At 42.4% G+C, this 23,400-nt stretch overlaps 1 pseudogene; it reads left to right on the top strand.

Annotated features, from left to right (window-relative positions):
• Positions 1-1,408: 1,408 nt before the first annotated feature.
• LOC129706901 (toll-like receptor 7) lies at positions 1,409-7,249 on the top strand (annotated as a pseudogene).
• The last annotated feature ends 16,151 nt before the right edge of the window (positions 7,250-23,400 follow it).

The following is a 23,400-nucleotide window of genomic DNA, read 5'->3' as shown; positions in this document are numbered from 1 at the left end:
ATGAACTCCAGGATCTGAGCTATAAGGAGAGGTTGAGTAGGCTAGGACTCTATTCATTGGAGTGTTAATATTGACCAAATTGAAGACTACAAAATGGAGGATTTGAAGACTACATTTGTAAGATTTGCTTAACCTTTATCTGTGGAAAAGTACAGGCTGTGGATGGCGCCAGCCAGTCTGAGCCCTAGATTGATATGCAGGATGGGGAAAGATCCAGATGTCCTCTCAATTAATAATATGTATGAGGACCCTGCAAAGAAACTTCAAGATGTTATAAATGCATTGCTTTGATTGGATTGCTGCAAAGAGATTGTAAATGGTGTCAATAATGTTGCAGGACAGTTATCCTGCTGTTTGGGGATTGGCTTGTCTGAATTGTTTACATTACCAGGGAGAATGTTGCATTATTTGATTAATTGAATTCCTTCCAGAAGCTTCTGTAGAAACATTGTTTGGGACTCTTTGTAATTGGGTTGGGGGACTGCCAATAATATTTGAATGTAATCGATATGTGTAATTGGCTTGTTAGGGGAACCACCCCTATGTAGTTCAGCTCCTCATGCTTCGTTGACCTATAAAAGGTAGCCCTCATTTAGATCGCTGTCGATCTTCTTGAAGGGCGTTTGGGACTGTGTAACCTTTTGGTAGTGTCTGCTTGCATGAGGCTGAATGGCTTGGCCAGGCAGAGACAAGGATCAAATCCATGGCGGTTTAGGTGTCATATAGGGGGATTTGTTGTTTATTCAAAAATAACGTTTAGTTGGTCCAGTGCTTGACTCAGTGTTTTTACTGAACTAGACTAAGGAGGATAAGCTTTAGGAGCATATTTACAGGAGCACAGGAGGATGAGAAGGATCTGAAGAAGGATTTTGTCCCGAAACACTGCCTATTTCCTTCACTCCATAGATGCTGCCTCGCCCGCTGAGCTTCTCCAGCATTTTCATCTGCTTTCGACTAAATAATGGGGCTAGGTTGTAGCATGCAAATGTGGGATCGTTCATTTTGTGCTTTCTAAAAGATAAAAAAGACAAGAAAGAGCATCTGGGTCACAAATTCAGCAGAGACTACAAGAACTAGGAAGGCAAGATGAAAAAATAAACGCAGTGCTGAAGTTACTGGGCAGGTTAGGAGAACATAAATAGGTTACATATCAGATCTAGACACTGCTTCAAACCATTGTGAAGAAGGGTCCCGATGCAAAACATCTCCTATTCATTTTCGCCAGAAATGCTTCCTGACAAGCTCAGTTACTCCAGCACTTTATGTCTTTTTTTATAAACCAATAGCTGCAGTTGTTTACATTACCTTGTTTCTCAAAGACAAGATAAATCTTTATAAAACACATATTCAACCACAAATGAAAAAATATGTTCAGTACTGGGCACCGACCTCTAAGGCATTAGAGGAGATGCAGAAGAGATTTTCCAACATGATCCCAGGAATGAATCTACTTGGGTCTACTACAAAAACTGGGGTAATTCTCCTTGGGGAAAAAAGAAGATGGTTTGGAGAGCTGACATAGGTATTAAGTCATGAGTAGATAGAGAGAAACTGTTCCCATAAACGAAAGAGACAAGCTTTAGGGAAAATGTTGTGAAAGGCAATTGCTAAATAAACCCAAGAATGACATGGAAAATGAACTTTTGACACAATAAGTGATTAAATGTTAGAATGCATGAGGGTAGCAATGATGGGACATTCATTAATGACATTCAAAAAGGTCCTGCAGAAGTTTCTGAAAGGAAATAATTTGCAGGCTTTTGGAGAAGTCAAAGGAATGGGATTAATTGGATTGATCTCTATAGGTAGTATATATTCATGGGTCAAATCAGACAATATGATGAGCAAGTTTGCAAGTGACATGAAAATTGATGGGACAAGCAAATGGCTGGAAGCTTTATTACTGCGGTAACTCTAATAAGATTATAACAATTACTGTTTGCTGTGTTACTGTGTTGTCTATTTTTGAAGATGTACTGTAGTTCTATTCACACCATGCACTAATAAGTTGATTCAATTCTAATGTTCATATCTCTGTGCCTTCTTCTTTGAGTTTATGTTTGTGGAGTAATGTCAGACTACTCCAAAGCAACCCTGCTGCTTCCAATAAAATGATATTTTATTGATGAAGATTTATTTTGCAAACTCCAACTTTATAACCATATAACCATACAACAATTACAGCACAGAAACAGGCCATCTCGACCCTTCTAGTCCGTGCCGAACAAGTATTCTCCCCTAGTACCATATACCTGCGCTCAGAACATAACCCTCCATTCCTTTCCCGTCCATATAACTATCCAATTTATTTTTAAATGATAAAAACGAACCTGCCTCCACCACCTTCACTGGAAGCTCATTCCACACAGCCATCACTCTCTGAGTAAAGAAGTTCCCCCTCATGTTACCCCTAAACTTCAGTCCCTTAATTCTCAAGTCATGTCCCCTTGTTTGAATCTTCCCTATTCTCAGTGGGAAAAGCTTTTCCACGTCAACTCTGTCTATCCCTCTCATCATTTTAAAAACCTCTATCAAGTCCCCCTTAACCTTCTGCGCTCCAAAGAATAAAGCCCTAACTTGTTCAACCTTTCTCTGTAACTTAGTTGCTGAAACCCAGGCAACATTCTAGTGAATCTCCTCTGTACGCTCTCTATTTTGTTGACATCCTTCCTATAATTAGGCGACCAAAATTGTACACCATACTCCAGAATTGGCCTCACCAATGCCTTGTACAATTTTAACATTACATCCCAACTTCTATACTCAATGCTCTGATTTATAAAGGCCAGCACACCAAAAGCTATCTTTACTACCCTATCTATCTATTGAAGAAAAATCTTTCTTCAATACTATGCACTGATGTCAGAGTATTTATTTGGTAAATGATTTTTAATGCCAGCCCAGGATAATCAAGTCACTATAAGGAGAAAATCAAAGAAAACTATTGTATCACTTGATACGTTTTGATTACTGACAGTGATATGAAGATTTCTGGAAAATTGAATAATCTTGTGTTACTACAATCCTTTTTTTTTCCTTTGCAGATCCCACATTGCTGTGTTGAGCCTCCACTAAACCCTGTTCTTTGGAAGGACAAAGATGACTTCTTAAAATTCTGTAGATGTTCCCAGGAAATGTCACTCATTTGGCAGCTCTCCGGATTCGCATCACAGCTTGATCCCTTTGGACAGCCCTGTACATAGCCAGGCCCGACAACAGGGAGCTCATTTCATGACAGGCATAAATTTAACTAAAGCACAAAGTTGCAGACTTTTGTATTAAGTTTCAAATGTCTACCACAAAGCAGAAGGCATGACAATTTCTGAAGTATGCAATTCCCTCATAATAAAACTCTTAAAAAATGAATTCCCACTTGCAGCTCTAACTTTCAATACATAAATACAGTTTTCAGGGATCTGACACTTTAATAACATTTTTCAGCTTCATTTGTAATATAACTCGAACACTTCCACTTCCTGATCTCAGTGAGATATTGATGTAAGTTCAGGTGAATGGACAGAATCAGGCTTTACTTCACAAACAAAAAGTAGAAATCTGTGCTTTTGCTTTACACTGTTATATATTTTAACAGGAATAGTTTTCTTCGTTTAGTTTTAACGACTAATTTACTTTTCATCCGAATGTAATCTGGAACAGTGAGATATAGTCGTAGAGTCATACAGCGTGGAAACAGGCCCTTCAGCCGAACGACAATCAACTAGTCCCACATGCCTGCTTTTGGCCCATATCCCTCTAAACCTACCTATTCATGAACCTGTCTAAATGATTCTTAAACGACAGTACCTGCACATGTCATGACATTCAAAGTAATTATTTTAAATTTCACAAAACAACCAGTCCACTACTGTCTTTCTATTCCTAAACACAAACAAGAATGAATAAACTAAAATACTAAGGAAGATTATATGGATTGTAAGTATGAAATTAAGGCAAATTTTGTAATATTACATTCAAACTGCCAGTGCACTAATAACCAAAATATATTTCTCCCACTTACTTGCCAAATCCTTTAAAATTAATTTAAGTTGTGCCTAAGAAGAAACATGTTTATATTGATTTGTCAATAATAGACAGTCATGGCCACCTGCTGATAGATTGGGTTGACTCTTCACTCAATTTCTATATATAATACCATTGTGTTCTTAGTGCTACTCCCACAGGGGTAAGTAAAAGATTTTGAATTGAACCATCACTTTAAGGGACATTTATAATCAATAAAGTTATTGATGAAGTCCTTCTATCCTGCTGATTTCCACATGCACAGTATTGAGATGTTTTTTTATGAGAATAGCACAGCTTTACAGGGCTCCAAATCTGAAACAATTAGCTGCAACAAAAATAACGTGTTTTTAATTCTTTCAAATATTATATCTAAGGAACAATCCTTTAAATTGTAGCGTCAAATCTAGTGTCAAATATTTTAAACTGCATAAAATTGGTTCACTTACAATAATGCAGTTGGGTTGAATTGAATAACTCAAAACCTTTTTGTACGATAACTGAACTTCCTACTCCTCAAGATGAAGTGTTGGAAGAATGTACTATTTTGTAGCAGAAATGTGGAATCTGCCATATTGAGTAGGGACAGGGAAGTAATATGCATTGCACAAGGTTGAAACAATCTTGTATCCTTACCCCACACACCACAATCTTATGCTTCTGGAAATTTGAATCTCAACCTTGTTCTTTTTCTGAGAAACATTCAATAGAATACTCAAATAAACTTCTACAGGTGTACGTTAGAGAGCATACTGAACTGTTGTCTCATGACCTGATCTGGTGACTTGAACACCCAGGAACAAAGGAGCAAGCAGAAAAGTGGCAGAACGTGTCCAGTCAATTACGGGGATTGACCTCCCCACCATCAAAGGGAGCTGCATGCTGGAGAGAAGTAATGGGTCACAACCCGAAATGTCACCCACTCCTTCTCTCCAGAGATGCTGCCTGTCCCGCTGAGTTACTCCAGCATTCTGTGTCCATCTTCGCTGGCGAGGAACCATGCCTGCCCTTTGCAGGTTTTCGCTCTCGAACACAGATAGCAGCGGATTATTAGGGGAAGAAACTCGCGTTCATGCCGCACGACGTGTTTGACCACCTGCCCCGCTACTCAAGGAGCTTGTGCTGAGTGGTAACCAGCTGCGGAGCTTCAACTGGGGCAGGCTTCACCTGCTAGGCTGTTTGGAGCTGCTGGACCTCGGTAGCAACCTGTTGACCACGGTGCCTCGTGTGCTGTCCAACTGCACCCAGACCCTGCACGTCCTCAACCTCACCCACAACCAGATGTCCAAGCCGACCAAGGACTTCCTGCAGGACGTGACCTCCCTGCACTACCTGGATCTCATCTACAACAACCTGAAGACCATCCAGGCCTCCAGTTTCCCGGACAGCGCCATCGAACACCTTTGGGAGCTGCGGCTAAGCAGCAACCACTTTCTCTGCACCTGCGACACCAGGTGGTTTGTGTGGTGGATCAATCAGACCACGGTCTACATCCCTCGCCTGGTCACCGATGTCACCTCCCCCAAAGTCCACCGCGGCCACGGCATCGTCATGGTGGACCTGCACTCCTGTGAGTGGGACTACCTGGGCATTGGCCTCTACACTTTCTCCGCCTTGATCACCCTCTTGCTCCTCTATTTGATACTAAAAATAGGCCTTCATTCACGGTGGTGCAGCTGCCTGAATGCAGCGTCTGAGACCCGGGTTCGATCCCGAATACGGGTGCTGTCTGTACTGAGTTTGTAAGCTCTCCCCGTGACCTGCGTGGGTTTTCTCCGTGATCCCCCCACATTCCAAAGACGTACAAGTTTGTAGGTGAATTGGCTTGATGAATGTAAAAATGTCCATAGTGGGTGTAGGATGGTGTTAGTGTGCGGGGATCACTGGTCGGCGTGGACTCAGTGGTCCGAAGGGCCTGTTTCCGCTCTATATCTCTAAACTAAACTAACAGGGGAGAACACTGGACCTTCTTGGTCAGTTTATCATTTTACACTTATATACATTACACAGATCACAGAGTGTGAAATAAAGCTGGCAAGCCGAGGTCATGCAAGAAACGGAGGAAAATGGGAGACGATTTTATTCAGCAACTCCATTCTGGCAGAACATCTATCCTGTGTTAAGAAACCAAACTTTCAGGGGATTTAAATCTTGAATTCAACTTCTACCTGAATTTTATCGATTTACAAAAGATTTGAAGTTCTCCCTGCAGTCCGTTTCTTAAACACCTTTATGTTTTGCACTTTTTTTGACACCCAAGTACTTTAAATGCCATTTATTGCATTGTAGCAATGATAGGCAATTGTTAAAAGCGGTTAATTACATGACAAGAGAAGCATGCAGCTACATAAGAGACATGGAGAAGCTGATCATCGGGGCAGTTCTGCCCATGGTCATGGGGGGCTTTTTATTGTAAAAAAAAAACTGCATGACATTTTTATCCATGTGATGATTTTTCCACACATCGGTAGTCGTTGTCGGCTCAAGAGTAACTCGGGAGAGGAACTTGGTAACTCGGGAGAGGAACTTGGTACATCGCAGAAATGAGAAGTAAACGGCAAACTTAGACATGCACGTGGGAACTCGTTTAAACTCGTGAATATAAATTTGGAATCGTAAACAACCATGTGTTTGATTTTTTCTTTCACTCGGGATCACTCGTGGGTGGACTCGCACCGTGAGACAGGGCCATTGCAGTGCCTGAGACCCAGAATCGATCCTGACTACGGATGCTGTTCTGTACAGAATTTGAACGTTCTCCCTGTGAATGAGTGGGTTTTCTCCAGGTGCTCTGGTATCCTCCTGCATTCCAAAGATGTACAGGTTTATAGGTTAATTGGCTTTTGTTAATTGTAAATTGTCCCTAGTGTGTCGGATAATGATGGTCGGTACAGGGTTATTGCTTGTCGGTGCAGACTAGGTGCCTTTTCTCATGCTGTATCTCTAAAATCTAAACTCTATCCTACTACAGTAGTACTAACTTTTTATGTACTTAATAACACTGCCTAACTTATTCTATTTGGTGCTAAAACAACATTCATGACTGTTACCATTAACGATTTCCAGTGCACCCTTGACCAGCTTCGATCTAGTCTCCATAAACCTATCTAAAACTATGACTCCCCTCTAAGTCTGCCGAGAACAAAGGATTACCCGGTGTGGGGAGTTGACGAGAACAAAGGGGGTTCTGGCATGGGGGCGCTACTGAAAAGGGCGGTGGTGGTGTGGTATGAGGTGGGGTTGGGTGGGGATGACAAAGAAGGGATGATTACTATTTGTAACTTTGGCGGTGCCTTTGTGGTGAGTCTTTTGTCTACTTTGTTTGGAAAAACAATAATTTCACTGTACCTAGCTACGTTTGACAATAAAGAATCATCATCATCATCATCATTACCTCTGCCCTCCCCCCCAACTCCTCCCCCCATGTCCTTATGCTCAATAACTCTTGTTCATCCATACCCACAGTGCATACTGATCTGCACTGGGTTTTGACTAAGTAACAACCCTGATTTAAAATTCTCACTCTTTCTATTATTAGTGTAGCACATCTCCAGCATTGTAAAATGAAGGAGGATGTACTGTTTTTGACTGTGAAGTCTTACCTTGAATTTTAGCTTTATTAGTCTGCGCAACTCTTGCGATGTATAGATTAATGGCACAATCTAGTCAGAGGTGATCTAGAAGAAGAACTAAATTGCCAATCTCATCAAGCGAGACAGTAAGCATTGAAAACAGAAAGTGTATAGATTGGTTTGTGAGAGACTTCACTTCTGACATCAAGGTTAAGACGGATGTTGAAATTGATCTGAATGTACTTGACCTAGGAATACTTATTGCTGGCTACTTACAGAAAGAAAATAATGCATAACTCTGCAATGATATCTCTCAAGCTCAAAAGCAAACCATGCACTAAAATTAAATCTTGCTGTACTGGAGATATGGAATCATAGAAGCAATACAGCAAACACATTCAAATTCAAATTCACATTTATTGTCACATGCACCAATTAAGGTACAGTTATATTTGAGTTACCATGCAGCCATACAATTAAAAGAACACAACACAATTAAAAGAACGATAGAACTTAATATAAACATCCACCACAGTGATCACTGTGATGGAAGGCAATAAAGCAGTCCGTCTTCCTCCTTTTGTTCACCAGTGTAGTTGCCACTACGGACAGCCCGATTGTACAAGCCCTCTCGTCGGGATAATCGAAGCTCCGATGTCGGGGCGGATGAAACACACTCCGTGGCTTGGAGTGCCCGAATCGGCCACTCACTTACCGGAAACCACGGCTTCTCGATGTTATAGGCCACAGGCAGGCCAGCAGTCAGAGCTCTTCTCTGGTGATCCTGGCCACGGGATCCCTGACTCCGGAATGGTAAAGTTCGCTCCATGCCTGCTGCTAGAAGCTCCGCAGACCGCAGCTTCATGATATTAAAGTCAGCAGGCCGGCGGTCGGAGCCTTTCTTCTGGTTCAGCGATGGAAGTCCACGCCGCTCCTGCTGCTGAACCTCTGGGCCATCTCCGGGAAAGGCCGCTCCAATCCAAGTTGTTAGGCCGCGGGGGAGGCGAAAATGCGACTAGGAGAAAGTCGTATCTCCGCCGAGCTAAATGCCTGGAAACGGTTTCCCCTATTCCCCCCCACTCACACATAAAAACATACCGAGAACCATTAAAGGGCCTGGAGTAGATCGGGTTGATGCAGAGACATTGGCAGGGTGCCTTGCAGAGCAACCTCTGTAAGTTCCAAGTAGGAAGAGCTTGGCTACCCTGATTCAAGGTAGTCCATCTTGGAACTGGCTGGCCAAATGGAACATATTGACCAGGAAAGTACTGCCTCAACATCTGTGATTTAGGTTATCAAGCTGCTCAATAGAGTGAGGTCGTTTGAGGTTTCCCTCAACACATGCTTAATTCTTCTAGCTCAGTTAGTAGAGTTGCCAGTTCATTTGAAACATAATTGCCATCCGCTCTGGGATAGGTAGCTACCAGCAGAAAGCCGGTCTGGCATGTAGCATTTTTTATCTAACCTGCAGGTTCATGTTGTGAATAGAAAATATATATGTAATAATCTGTAGGCTCTCAATACCAGTATTCCTGATAGAGTGGCTGGTCGAAGAGTGTGTTGCGCACACTGGCGACTGAGACAGATAGTTTCAATCGGAGGACTGTGGAGCAATTCCTGGTTCTGGTTTGCATTATGCTATTTTCCACTCTGAGGAAGAAGGCTGAGGATTTGTAGTGACTCTGACAGTCAAGAGTTGACAGGGAACTCGTATTCCCACATCAAGTGGATGTTGTGTTTCAGCTCTAGTCATAAGGATCTGATTATATGTTATGAGCAAAATAAATAAATAAATAGATCTTCCGCGGCAAGAGAAGCCAAAAAATGTCCGTCCGTACGGTCTATAGAGGAAACGATGTTTATCCAAGTGGAAACAGCGACGTCTCACAAAGGATGAGTAGTCTGCCCAAGAACAAGAGCGATATATTTCTGATATTTATCAAGGTTGCAGAAAAGTGGAGCATGCCAAATCAGATTAGGATTTTGCTAGTCTGATCATGTGTTTGGTTCCCCAGTTTAAGATGGATAATTGTCTTTCAGCAATTTAGCTGATTCAGAGGATTCGGACCTCAATCGATGTTGAAGATGCCTACTTTGCCATATCTCATCACGAGAGGCACGGATATATCTGTTGTTTTGATAACAATGCCAGTGGTGGAAAGTTTAGGCTCTACCTAGGGGTTGTCTTCAGGCCTAGGCTATTTACAAAGATTCTAAAGTTAATGCTGCCCTACTCAGATCAACAGGTCATTGTGTCATGGAGTTTATAGACGACATGCAAATTTTGTAGCTGATAAGATTAATTGGGTTTTATCAGTAGATGCCTCTTATGATATTAAGGATGAGGCAACATGAAATTTAATTGTGCCAATTTTGCTTACTCATTCAGGGTGTCCATGGTAAAGGTGGCTGAAAGAAGCTCCTATTTACTCGAAGTCATGAGTGATGGCTTGTTCAGCCTATTTCTCGGGCAGCAAGTTCTGCACGATTGTATGGAAGTTTGTGGACAAGACATGTGAGCTACTTTTAAACAGAAGTAGCAGAGGTTTGTGTTTCTTTCAGTTTGGGCTTAGAAAAACGGTTATGTTATAGCACAATTGACACTGCTTGTGCTGCTTTGTCATTCTCTATAGTATCATGTGGGACAATAAATGATTGGTTATTTACCCGCTGTTGACTAACGTTATTCAAGGTGTCTTTTATATGACCGCTCTAAAAGCCTAGACTCATAGTAGTGTGGAATGTATATCAGTAAATTTTTATGCAGATATTCTTCTACTGCATTCCTAATGGGAGCAGTGTCTTTTAAGTTGATTATGCTTTTAGCAACTGATTTAAGCACTAAGAACACTGCCTTTACTCAATCTCTGGCTCGGTCTCTGGTTCATAACTGACATGAGGGTAGCTTGTTATGGGAATGATTTCTTAAAGCAAAACAGGCATGGTTGTGTACAATTTGGAGGTGACAGCATACCCACCAGATCGGAGATTGGAGGTGTTATTATGGATATAGGTACACTGAGCTTGCTAGTACCTATGAGATGAAGCATGGTTTCTTCATTGTTATTTAATAGTTTTCTCCAGAGATTGCTGGTGGCTCACTGGCAGCCAATAGAATGGATATTCCCATTTGATCATCTTCTTGCAACAGCAGGAGGCTTACATAGTGCACATTCAGAAGTTATATAATTTGGTTGAACATGCCTGTGTGATTGCGGTTAGAATTCTGAACAGTGTTGCATGAGTTATTGTCTAACTCAAAACCAATTGGGGCTCTGGTCCGACTAAGGGCAATGGCCATGTATGCAAGTTAGCATCATGTTATTAATAACCCATGTCTTTTCTACCATTTTTGGTTTATCTGTTTAAGTGTTTCACACCCAGTTTGGGTTACTGCATGAAACCACAGAAAGCACAGAGCTTTGAATAGAAAGATTAAACAAAAACTTACCGTTTTAAGTTTGATCTTTATTTTATGAGAAGTTGAAGTGAGGGATTACTTGCCCTCCACTCTCAACCCTGAATCTCATAAAGATTATTCGGTAACTCAACGGTTATTAATCTTTCTATAGTTTAAGTTTGTGCAAGTGGTCTGTGGTTTATTCCGTTGCTCTGCAGATTGACGCGCATGGGGCTGGCGGGCTCTTCACATAATCCCTCACTTCAACTTCTCATAAAATGAAGATCAAACTTCAAATGGTAAGTTTTCATTTAATCTTTCTATTAATTCTTATTCTACCATCCTAGCACTCAGTGAGTTCCAGATTATACCCACTCTGCCTAAAAAATATCTCACTTTCTTCCTGCATTTTTTTAATCATTCTTTGAATCTATACCCCTCATCTTTGATATTGGGAACAGCTGTGACCATTGGCAACAAACAATGGAAGATGCTGACAAGACATGACTCCCCAGTGCAATGAGAGATGTGTTTGTTGTTTTGCTGACAAATACTGAGATCAACAATCCTCAACAATTATGGGATCACTCAAGAATTCAATGTCTGAAGATAACCTTGAAAAAGTACGTAGAACAATGAGTGATCCTAATATCATGATTGAAGAGAAACATCATGATCAGGCTCTGTTGTATATTCAAGACAAGATTGAGAATTACAACAATACGATGGAATGCTTTAATTTGGCATGACCAAGAAGTGGAAGAATGCACCTTGATGATGACAATCCAGAATTGCTGCAGGAATTGCAATACGATAGAACTAAACAACAGCATTTTGATGAGGAGAATGAGCCTCTCCTGAATGCTAAGCAGAGAGCAGTGTATGGCCAGGTGTGCATCTGCTTGAAAAGGAAGCTTCCTTCAATGTTTTTCATTGATTCACCAGGAGGAACGAGAAAAACATTTATCACCAATTTGATCCTCTCCAAAGTTAGAAGTCACGATGATGTGGCTATTGTTGTAGCATCCTCTGGGATAACAGCTACATTAATGCCTGGTGGAAGAACTGCACATTCTCGATTCAAGATAACCATCCAAGTGACCGAGGATACATTCCATAACATCGACAAGAACTCTAACATGGCACGTTTGATGAGGCAAGTGAAACTCGTTGTTTGGGATGAATTCCCAATGATTAGGAGAGAGCTTTGAAGTGGTGGACAGAACACTTCAAGATGTGCACAGCAACTCTAAGCCTTTTGGCGGCATTCTTACCATTTGTTGTGGTGATTTCCGACAACTCCTTCCTGTAGTGAAAAGGGGAAATGATGTTGAAAATTGCTGTATCAAGAAATCCTTCTTGTGGACACTTTTTACCAAGTTTCAATTGCACACAAATATGGAATTGAGAGAGGGAGAAAGAGACTATTCAACTGAACTGAATAAATCTCATCTTTAACATTTAAATTGTTGTTATATTTTATGAGTTATTCGCATTTTAAGCTTTAATAAATCCCGTTTCCACTTGTCATGCCCTTTAGCTGTGCTTGTGCAGTAATGCCTGCATGTTCTACATCACAATGGGAACCTAATGGGTGGGAATGGCTGCACCGGAGAGCTACTAAGAGAGGATGGGGGGTTGAGGGGGGATGGAGTGAGTGCGTGGGTGGGGGAGGGGGGGGTGTGAGGGAGGATCAGGAGTGTCACAACGGGAACCTATCAGCCATGCCTGCACAGTTGGGGGCTACGGGTGAGTGGTGGAATATTGCGTTGGGGGACCAGGCCTCCCGTGTGAGAATGGGACCCAACGGGTCCCACTTACTCTAGTAAATTACTAAAATTCTTATCTTTTTTGTTATTATGTCTGTCTGTCCAAGTGATCCTGAAATTACGCCTAAACGGTACACAATAGCACTACCATTTTTGAGCCACCTTGCCCACAATTGTCCTGTGGTGAGCTGTGTCAAGTTCTGTTCAGATTGAAGGTATATTTTACATGTTATTCACATTTTACCACTGATAAAAATCTCTTCCATCTGCACTGGCAGTTAGCAGCGTATGACGTCACAATGGGATCTCTTTTACATAAACGGCCCGTCAGCAGTGTTTCACCCCAACAATGACATCACAATGTGATCACATTTAGAAACATAGAAACATAGAAATTAGGTGCAGGAGTAGGCCATTCAGCCCTTCGAAATTTTACATTTTTAAAAACTCTGTTTTAAAAAACACAGCAACGTTCCATCTCACAATGATGTCAAGGGGGTTAGAGGGATTATGGGTGGAGGGAGGGTGTGTCTGAAAGTAGGGTAAAGGAGAGGGAGGGAGCGATGAGGGAGGGGATGGGGGAGGGGAGGAGGAGAGGGGAAATAACAAGGAGGGTTAAGAGGAGGGGTGGAATGCTGGGGATGAGGGGGAATGGAGGAGGATAGGGGTAAGAAGAGGAATGGCGAGGCACACTTGGGAGGGTTGCCATTACTCACGTCACGTCAACGGGGATTTCTGGTGTCACAACGGGAACCCATCAGCCGCACCTGCGCAGTTGGGTGCTATTGGTGAGTGTTGGAATATTGTGTTGGGGACGGGCCCAACGGGCCTGCATTTGGTCTAGTATATATATTACTAAAACTCTCATATTGTTTGTTAGTATGTCTGTGTGTCTGTGTGTCCGTCTGTATGTCTGTCTGTGTGATCCTGAAATAACGGCAAAACAGTACACAATAGAATTACAAATTTTGGCCCACCTTACTCACCATTGTCCTTGTGTGTGGTGTATCACTCTTTGCTTAGATTAATGGTATATTTTACAAGCTATTGAGATTTTATACTTCAAAAAAATTAAAACAGCGCCCCCACTTGTCGCAATGGAATCTCATTTACATTAACTGCCCGTCAGCAGTGTTCCACCCCACAATGACATCACAATGGGATCTCATTTACATTAAAAAGAACTAGCTGTTCCCGATAAAAGCACGCTGGACAGATATGGACACAGATATAGACTGGGCCCTGAGTGCAGTTCCGGGCCCTGGGCTAGGGTTCGAGCCAGTGTGGTGTTTCGGGGGCTGCTGCTATGGGCCCGCGGGAAGGGAGAGGAGCTGGATTAGGCTGTAGCCTCGGCCTCCCTCACCCTCCCGCGCAGCCTCAGCCTGGCCCTCACCCTCCCGCGTCTCCAGACCACAGCCTCGGCCTCTCTCTCTTCCACCGGCAGCTCCAGACCGCCACCTCGGCCTCTCCCTCCACTTCCCACAGCTCCAGACCACTTAGCCCTTTCCTTCTGGCAGTCCCCACCTTATCTAGAACTTCATCACCGATGTGTTGGAGAAAACTGAGCCAGTGATGGTTTACATCGAAATCCTGTGGAGGTGAGGAGGGAGCCTGGGGGAATTGAGGGAGAAGAGGGGGTAGGGAGGGAGAGGGAGGGGAAAGTACTGGAGGTGAGATGGGAGAGTGGGGGGGGGGGGGGGATCGGGGGGAGGTGAGGAGAGGGAGAGGAGAGTTGGTGATAACGATAGAGGAGGGGGGTAGGGAGGGGATAAGGGTTATGGGAGGAGGGAGCGAGTTACTGAGGGTAGGGGACAGGTGATGGAGGGAGAGGTGAGGGAGGCAGTGGGGGAGTGGAGGAGGAGAGGGTAAAGGAGGGTGAAGAAGGATGAGGGGGAATGGAGGAGGATAGGGATAGGAGGAAGGTTAGCGAGGTAATGTAGGAGTGGAGGGGCAAGAGAGAGGAGGGGAGGGAGGGGGTGAGGGGAGGAAGCAGGGGAAGGTTGGTGGAGGGTGGGGAGAGGGGGATAATGAAGGAGGGGAATAAGGGACTGAAGAGTGAGAGTTCTTCACATTGATCTTATTTTTTACGTTATTGCAATTTTAAACTTTAAAAACATTAGCCGCGCCTGCGCAGTTGGGGTTATGGCTGAGTGGTAGAATATTGCGTTCGGAGACCAGCCCTCCCATATGACAGGGACCCTATGGGTCCCACTTGGTCTAGTATTATATTTTAAAATGTGGCCACAGATAATGTATCGCAATTTTGTTTATGCAAATATGCAAGATCTGCTTTTAAACCTTTGTAAGAAAAAATAGTTAACAGAGAAGCCCTGGACATATATAGGCTCAAAAATCTGGAGTAGTTCAATGGGACAGGCAGCATCTCTGGAGAGAAGGAACGGGTGACAATTTGGGTCGAGACTCTTCTGAATTGTGTTACTCCAGCTTTTGTGTCTATCTTTGGTTTAAACCAACATTTTCAGTTCTTTCCGACACATCCTGGACTTACATTATGGGATATAGTGCTGTAATGATGGAGCTGAAATGAAAGGAGAGATTAAGAATGTAGAAACAAGTAATTGCAGATTCACGTTTACAAAGTGCTGGGGTTTGTCGGGATGCCTATTGGAAATTTACAAAATTAGGAGAGGCATGCTTTGGGTAGACGGTCTGAATCGTTTTCCAGGATACCAGAGGATATGGCTTTAAGGCGTGGGGGGTCAAAGTTTTAAGATGTACGGGGCAAGTTTTGTACACAGAGGGTGGTGAGTGAATGGAATACATTGTCAGGATGGTGGTTCAGGCAGATGCCATCATGGCATTTGAGGGACTTTTGAATAGGTATATTGATATGCAGGCAATGGATTGGTAACTCCGTTTTTCGGTAACTCAGCTGGATTATGGATCGGCTTGTACAACATTGCAATTGGATAACTCAGCAGTTACTCCAGCACTTAGTGTCTTTTTTACATTGTTAAGAATATAGACAATAGACAATAGGTGCAGGAGAAGGCCATTCGGCCCCTCGAGCCAGCACCACCATTCAATGTGATCATGGCTGATCATCCCCAATCAGTACCCCGTTCTTGCCTTCTCCCCATATCCCCTGACTACGCTATCTTTAGGAGCCCTATCTCGCTCTCTCTTGAAAGTATCCAGAGAACCGGCCTCCTCCGCCCCCTGAGGCAGAGAATTCCACATACTCACAACTCTCTGTGTGAAAAATATTAGGTGCAAAGTGTGGGAGTGGGGAATAACAACTCGTCTGTGCTAAGCACAGGATGTTTCCTCAAGTAAATTCACAGAAAATAAGGGATATATTTCCCCACACACAGAAGTGATTATATGATTTGAAACTTGCAAACTAGATAATTAGCCCTATTTACTGTAAGTAAATCAACTCACCCTAGCAGGTCTTACCTATTTTAGCCTAAATGAGGCAGAACCAATTAATTCAAAAAATGGTCCTAAGCTTTTTGAAATACCCCCGTCGTTCCATTCTATCATTTATATTACGGCCTCTTCAGCCGTTAAAAATAATGATGTCTGTAAATAATTCAGTTCAACCCTTTGAAACAATTAAATTAATAATTTGAAGATTGTCTTTTTTTGTGGGAATAACGAGCTAACATGATGGAAGGGTATCTTTCTCTTGACTCAATTTTCAAGCCTCAGAAATAGTCTATCAAGAGGCAGAGAATCAAACAGAATCCATTAGAACACAGAAAACATTTAATCAAGATAGACACAAAAAGCTGGAGGAACTCAGCGAGACAGGCAGCATCTTTGGAGAGACGGAATAGGTGATATTTCGGGTCGAGACCCTTCTTCAGACTGGTTAAGGATAAGGGAAATTAGGGATATAGACGGTAATGTGGAGAGATAAAGAACAATGAATGAAAGCTATGCAAAAAAGTAACAATGATAAAGGAAACAAGCCATTGTGAGTTGTTTGTACAGTGAAAACGAGAAGCTGGTGTGACTTGGGTGGAGAAGGGATAGAGAGTGAGGGAATGCCAGGGCTACCTGAAGTTAGAGAAATCAATATTCATACCACGTGGCTGAAAGCTGCCCAAGCAAAATATGAGATGCTGTTCCTCCAATTTGCATTTAGCCTCACTCGGACAATGGAGGAGACCTAGGGCAGAAAGGTCTTTGTAGAAATGGGAAAGAATTACAGTGTTTAGGAACTGGTAGATCAGGTTGTTTCAGGCGGGCTAAGCGAAGGTGTTCTACGAATTGATTGCAGAATCTGCATTCGGTCTCGCCGATGTATACGAGTCCACATCTTAAACAACGGATACAGTAGAGGAGGTTGGAGGAGGTGCAAGTGAACCTCTGCCGAATCTGAAAGGACTGTGGACAGAATCGAGGGAGGATGTATAGCAACAATTGTCGCATCTTCTGCGGCTGCAGGGGAAGGTACCTGGAGAGGAGGTGGTTTGGGTGGAAGGGATTAGTTAACCAGAGACTTGTGGAGGGAATGGTCTCTACGGAAGGCGGAAAGAGGTGGAGATGGGAAAATCTGACTAGTGGTGGGATCCCATTGGAGGTGGCGGAAATTTCAGAGGATTATGTGTTGTATGCAATGACTGGTTGGGTGTTCGGTAAGGACTAGGGGGACTGTGTCTCTGTTGCAACTAGGGGGAGGGGGAGCAAGGGCGGAGCTGTGGGACACAGAGGAGACACAAGTGAGGGCCTCATCTATGATGGAAGAGGGAAACCCCCGTTCCCTAAAGAATGAGGACATCTCGGATGTCCTAGTATGGAATACCTCATCTTAGGTGCAGATGCGCTTAGACAGAGGAATTGGGAGTAGGGGATAGAGTTTTTGCAGGAAGCAGGGTGGGAAGAAGTGTAGTCAAGATAGTTGTGGGGGTCAGAGGGGTTGTAATAGACGTCAGTCAATAGTCTATTTCCTCATCACCATCTATATCTCTTGATTCCCTTATCCCTAACCAGTCTGAAGAAGGGTCTCGACCCGAAACGTCACCCATTCCTTCTCTCCAGAGATGCTGCCTGTCCGGCTGTTACTCCAGCTTTTTGTGTCTAACTTCAGTTTCAAATGTTGCAAAGGCTTCAAAGGTTTTTTTTGTCAGGTGTATCAATTAGGGTACAGTAATATGCGCATTACCTTACAGCCAAACTAAAAAAAGCAACAAGAAACACAACTACATAAATGTTAACATAAACATTCACCACAATGGATTCCCCACATTCCTCACTGTGATGGAAGGCAATAAAGTCTAAAATTCTTTCCTCATTTTTCTCCTGTGGTCAGGGCAGTCGAACCATTCATTGGGGCGATTGAAGCACCCGCAGCCAGCGGTCGAATCTCCCGTGTCGGGGCGATCGAAGCTGCTGCATCGGGGTGATCAAAGTTCCCGCGTCGGGGCGGTTGAATTCACGATCTTAAAGTCCGCAGGCGCCCGTGGTTGGAGCTCAGAGGTCGATCCCTGGCAAAGAGATTGCAGGCTCCGCGATGTTAAATTCACGTAGACTGCCCGCCGTGGAGCTCTCGAAGTTGATCTGCAGCAAAGCCCGCCAACTCCTCGATGTTAGGCCGATATGATACGGAAAAAATCACGTCTCTGTTGAGGTAAGGGATTAGAAAAAGTTTCCCCCAACCTCCTCCCCCACCCCCACATAAAACAAGGTAAAGAACACTAAAAACATACATTTAACACATACTAAAAAACAACGAAGAAGGAAGGGAGAGACAGACTGTTGGCATTTCAGCCATTGCTGGCGCCACTCAGTGATTCAAACTCGGTGGTTTAAACAGCATCTGCATATTCCTTCTTACACATTTAGAGAAATCAATATTCACACCACTGGGCTGTAGGCGGCCCAAACGAAATATGAGATGCTGCTCCTCCAATTTGCATTTAATCTCATTGACAAATGGAGGAGACCTAGGACAGAAAGGTTTGTGTAGGAATGGGAAGGAAAATTAAAATGTTTAGCAGCCGGGTTTAGCAATTTAATTAATTTTTGTGTTTAGCAATATAATTAATATTTTCACCCTATATATTCCTTTAAATGTTACTGTCCTTTTTAATGGGGTTTTCTAATGGAAGAATATCGGGAACATCAAACACATTGTGTGTTTTAATTTATCTTTATTTTGTCCTTTAAATTTCTTCCCTTCATCTCACTGATGATCTTTCATATCATTAGACTTCTGTTTGATTATTAAGATGCCTACTTCAGCATATAATTCAAATGTCATACTATGTTTTCTGTTCAAAGATCTGATCTTTTGTCTGTGCCAACATATTCTGGTTTTGCTTTAGGCAACTTGGATGGCTTTAGTTCCAACAGTGTAAGACTAGAGGGGCATAGCTTTAAGGTCAAAGGGGAAAAGTTTAAAGGAGATGTGCGAGGCAAGGTTTACATAGGATGGTGGGTGCTCGGAACAAGCTGCCTGGGATGGTGGTGGAAGCAGATGCAATAATGGTGTTTAAGAGGTTTTTCGATAAGCACATAGATATCCAATGAATGTAGGGATATGGATTATGTGCAGGCAGATGAGATCAATTTATCTTGGCATCATGTTCTGCACATTATAGACAATAGACAATAGATAATAGGTGCAGGAGTAGGTCATCTGGCCCTTCGAGCCAACACCACCTTTCATATATAACCATATAACCATATAACAATTACAGCACGGAAACAGGCCATCTCGACCCTTCTAGTCCGTGCCGAACACGTATTCTCCCCTAGTCCCATACACCTGCGTTCAGACCATAACCCTCCATACCTTTCCCGTCCATATAACTATCCAATTTATTTTTAAATTATAAAAACGAACCTGCCTCCACCACCTTCACTGGAAGCTCATTCCACACAGCCACCACTCTCTGAGTAAAGAAGTTCCCCCTCATGTTACCCCTAAACTTCTGTCCCTTAATTCTCAAGTCATGTCCCCTTGTTTGAATCTTCCCTACTCTCAGCGGGAAAAGCTTATCCACGTCAACTCTGTCTATCCCTCTCATCATTTTAAAGACCTCTATCAAGTCCCCCCTTAACCTTCTGCGCTCCAAAGAATAAAGCCCTAACTTGTTCAACCTTTCTCTGTAACTTAGTTGCTGAAACCCAGGCAACATTTTAATGAATCTCCTCTGTACTCTCTCTATTTTGTTGACATCCTTCCTATAATTAGGCGACCAAAATTGTACACCATACTCCAAAATTGGCCTCACCAATGCCTTGTACAATTTTAACATTACATCCCATCTTCTATACTAAATGCTCTGATTTATAAAGGCCAGCACAACAAAAGCTTTCTTTACCACCCTATCTACATGAGATTCCACTTTCAGGGAACTGTGCACAGTTATTCCCAGATCCCTCTGTTCACCTGCATTCTTCAATGCCTTACCATTTACCATGTCCATCCTATTTTGATTTGTCCTGCCAAGATGTAGCACCTCACACTTATCAGCATTAAACTCCATCTGCCATCTTTCAGCCCACTCTTCCAACTGGCATAAATCTCTCTGTAGACTTTGAAAATCTACTTCATTATCCACCACCCCACCTACCTTAGTATCATCTGCATACTTACTAATCCAATTTACCACACCATCATCCAGATCATTGATGTACATGACAAACAACAGTGGACCCAACACAGATCCCTGTGGCACCCCACTAGTCACTGGCCTCCAACCTGACAAACAACCATCCACCATTACTCTCTGGCATCTCCCATTCAGCCACTGTTGAATCCATCTTGCTACTCCTCCATTAATCCCCAACCATTGAACCTTCTTAACCAACCTTCCGTGAGGAACCTTGTCAAAGGGCTTACTGAAGTCCATGTATACAACATCCACTGCTTTACCCTCATCAATTTCCCAAGTAACCTCTTCAAAAAATTCAAGAAGATTAGTCAAACATGACCTTCCAGGCACAAATCCATGTTGACTGTTCCTAATCAGACCCTGTTTATCCAGATGCTTATATATATTATCTCTAAGTATCCTTTCCATTAATTTTCCCACCACTGACGTCAAACTAACAGGTCTATAATTGCTAGGTTTACTCTTAGACCCCTTTTTAAACAATGGAACAACATGCGCAGTACGCCAATCCTCCGGCACTATTCCCGTTTCTAATGACATTTGAAATATTTCTGTCATAGCCACTGCTATTTCTACACTAACTTCCCTCAATGTCCTAGGGAATATCCTGTCCGTACCTGGAGACTTATCCACTTTTATATTTCTCAAAAGTGTCAGTACTTCCTCTTCTTTGATCCTCATAGTTTCCATAGCTACTCTACTTGTTTCCCTACAAGATGTTACCTCACATAATTCAATATCCTTCTCCTTGGTGAATACCGAAGAAAATAAATTGTTCAATATCTCCCCCATCTATTTTGGCTCTGCAGATAGCTGTCCACTCTGACTCTCTAATGGACCAACTTTATCCCTTGTTATCGTTTTGCTATTAATATAGCTGTAGAAACCCTTAGGATTTACTTTCACCTTACTTGCCAAAGCAACCTCATATCTTCTTTTAGCTTTTCTAATTTCTTTCTTGAGATTCTTTTTACATTCTTTATACTCCTCAAGCACCTCCTTTACTCCATGCTGCCTATAATTATTGTAGATCTCTCTCTTTTTCTGAACCAAGTGTCCAATTTCCCTTGAAAACCATGGCTCTTTCCAATTTTTACTATTTCCTTTCAACCGAACAGGGACATACAGATTCTGTACTCTTAAAATTTCACCTTTAAATGTCCTCCATTTCTCTTCCACATCTTTCCCATAAAACAAACTGTCCCAATTTACTCCTTTTAAATCCTTTCGCATCTCATCAAAGTTAGCCTTTCTCCAATCAAAAATCTCAACCCTAGGCCCAGTTCTGACCCTCTCCATATGTGATCATGGTTGTGATCATGGCGGATCATCCCCAATCAGTACCCCGTTCCTGCGTTCTCCCCATATCCCCTGATTCCGCTATTTTTAAGAACCCTATCTAGATCTCTCTTGAAAACATCCAGAGAACCTGCGTCCACCATCCTCTGAGGCAGAGAATTCCGCCACTCACCACACTCTGTGAGAAAAAATGTTTCCTCGTCTCCGTTCTAAATGGCTTACTCCTGGTTCTTAACTCCCCCAACATTGGGACTATGTTTCCTGCCTCTAACGTGTCCAAACCCTTAACAATCTTATATGTTTCAATGAGATCCCCTTTCATCCATCTAAACTCCAGAGTGTACAAGCCCAGCTGCTCCATTCTCTCAGCATATGACAGTCCTGCCATCCCGTGAATTAACCTTGTAAACATATGCTGCACTACCTCAATAGCAAGATTGTCCTTCCTCAAATTAGGGGACCAAAACTGCACACAATACTCCAGGTGTGGTCTCACTAGGGCCACATTATTGGCCGAAGGGCCTAATCATGTGCTGTATTTTTCTATGTTCTAAGTAATAATCTTAGTCCCTTGACCCACATATTTTCCTAAACAAATATTTATTTGAAACATTTAATGTTGGATTATTTTAGAGAGGGCCTTAAGCTATTTCTAAAGACTCATGAACAGTTAATTGATTATATTTATTTTTCATGCATCCTCAAATGTTTATCATTTCTCCCAGTTAGATTCCCCACTCCCACACTCTCAATTAATAATGGGATAAGAGTTTCCACATTCTGTACCATAAATATATAAAGTTACAGTTGTGTGATCCACGGACAATTATACATATGACATGCTTAAACAAGTGCAGAGGCAATGAGAATAAGGAGCAGAAAAAAGAGTAAAAGGCAAGGTCTGTGAAAGAATGGAAGGCAGAGATTAAAAAAAACCCAAAAGGAGTGTGTGTGCAAGGCATAAAAGGAATAGTCTTTGAATAAGTAAATAAATGAAATTGAATTTAGAGAAATTGCACATACAAATAACAGAATCACAACCAAAGGTAAATTGAGGGGGAAGGTAAATCAATATTGTTCCGGGCTATTCAATTAAGTAATAAGATGATAATGTTTAAAGAACTCAATACTGAGAGGTACAAGATGGTGCCAAAATTACATGTAGATAGAATGTTAAAAAAAAGGTATATGGTATGTTTGAGTCAGGAAGTCATGATGCAGCTATATAAGAGTTTGGTGAGGACGCATTTGGAGTGTTGCGTAAAGTTATGGTCACCGTAGCACAAGAAGAATGTGGAGGCTTTGGAGAGGGTGCAGAGAAGGTTCACCAGAATAATGCCTGAGTAAGAGGGCATTAGAGAAAGGGAGAGAATTGCACGGATTTGAATTGTTTTTTCTTGAATGTCAGATGTTGTGGGGAGATCTGATAGAAATTTATAAAATTATGAGAAGCATAGATAGGGTAGACACTCAGGGCTATTTTTGTGGATGGAAAAATCAATTACTAGAGGGCATGGATATGTGAGAGGACAGCATTTAAAGAAGATGTGTCATAGAGACTTTCAGTGTGGAAATAGGCCCTTCAACAAGACCCCTGCAATAGTCCCTCCTGCCTGCGTTTGGCCCAGATCCCTCTAAACGGATCAAATCCATGTACCTGTCTAAATGTTTCTTAACTGGTGTGATAATACCTGCCTCAACTACCTCCTCCGGCAGCTCGTTCCATATACATACCACCCACTATGTAA

This window comes from Leucoraja erinacea, chromosome 1, assembly GCF_028641065.1.
Source record: "Leucoraja erinacea ecotype New England chromosome 1, Leri_hhj_1, whole genome shotgun sequence".
In the NCBI taxonomy this organism is placed as follows: domain Eukaryota; kingdom Metazoa; phylum Chordata; class Chondrichthyes; order Rajiformes; family Rajidae; genus Leucoraja; species Leucoraja erinaceus.
This window is presented reverse-complemented; position numbering and strand designations above follow the sequence as displayed.